The sequence below is a fragment of the Arachis stenosperma genome, chromosome 10, assembly GCF_014773155.1.
Source record: "Arachis stenosperma cultivar V10309 chromosome 10, arast.V10309.gnm1.PFL2, whole genome shotgun sequence".
Lineage (NCBI taxonomy): Eukaryota > Viridiplantae > Streptophyta > Magnoliopsida > Fabales > Fabaceae > Arachis > Arachis stenosperma.
This window is the reverse complement of record NC_080386.1, coordinates 26,371,991-26,373,200: the sequence shown is the minus strand read 5'-3', so window position 1 is coordinate 26,373,200 and position 1,210 is coordinate 26,371,991. Positions and strand designations below refer to the sequence as shown.

At 38.6% G+C, this 1,210-nt stretch overlaps 1 non-coding gene across 1 annotated transcript; it reads left to right on the top strand.

Annotated features, from left to right (window-relative positions):
- Positions 1–204: 204 nt before the first annotated feature.
- LOC130959543 (small nucleolar RNA R71) lies at positions 205–312 on the top strand. Its single transcript, XR_009078616.1, has one exon. It is a non-coding gene; the product is annotated as a small nucleolar RNA R71 (small nucleolar RNA).
- Positions 313–1,210: the final 898 nt, after the last annotated feature.

The window sequence follows — 1,210 nt, the reverse complement described above, 5'->3', positions numbered from 1 at the left end:
TCCTTTCTTCTGATTAGTCCCATTGTTCACAGGATTCCTTTCAGAAGTGTACATGAATTGGTTATTTGCAACCATTTCAATCAGCTCTTGAGCTTCCGCAGGCGTCTTCTTCAGATGAAGAGATCCTCCTGCAGAGCTATCCAAGGACATCTTAGATAGTTCAGAGAGACCATCATAGAAAATACCTATGATGCTCCATTCAGAAAGCATGTCAGAAGGACATTTTCTGATCAATTGTTTGTATCTTTCCCAAGCTTCATAGAGGGATTCTCCATCCTTTTGTCTAAAGGTTTGGACTTCCACTCTAAGCTTGCTCCATCTTTGTGGTGGAAAGAATTTTGCCAAGAAGGCATTGACTAGCTTTTCCCATGAGTCCAGGCTTTCTTTAGGTTGAGAGTCCAACCATATTCTAGCTCTGTCTCTTACAGCAAAAGGGAATAGCATCAGTCTATAGACCTCAGGGTTAACCCCATTAGTCTTGACTGTGTCACAGATTTGCAAGAATTCAGCTAAAAACTGATGAGGATCTTCCATTGGAAGTCCATGGAACTTGCAATTCTGTTGCATTAGAGAAACTAATTGAGGCTTAAGCTCAAAGTTGTTTGCTCCAATGGCAGGGATAGAGATGCTTCTCCCATAAAAATCAGGAGTAGGTGCAGTAAAGTCACCCAGCACCTTCCTTGCATTGTTTGCATTGTTGTTGTTTTCTGCTGCCATGTTTTCTTCCTTGAAGAATTCGGTCAGGTCCTCTAAAGAGAGTTGTGCTTTGGCTTCTCTTAGCTTTCTCTTCAAAGTCCTTTCAGGTTCAGGATCAGCTTCAACAAGAATGCCTTTGTCCTTGCTCCTGCTCATATGAAAGAGAAGGGAACAAGAAAATGTGGAATCCTCTATGTCACAGTATAGAGATTCCTTTAAGTGTCAGAGGAAAAGAGAAATAGAAAGAAGAAGGAGAAGATAAATTCGAACTTTAGTTAGATAAGGTTCGAATTGTGCATTGAGAAGGAGTGGCACTCCATAAATAGAAGGATGTGAGAAGGAGGGAAGAAGATTTTCGAAAATTAATTAAAATACTTTGAAAACATTTTTGAAAAACATCAATTGATTTTCGAAAATCAAAGTGGAAAGGAAACCAAGTGATTTTTGAAAAAGATTTTGAAATTAGAAATTAAAGAGATTTGATTGAAAACTGTTTTGAAAAAGATGTGGTTAA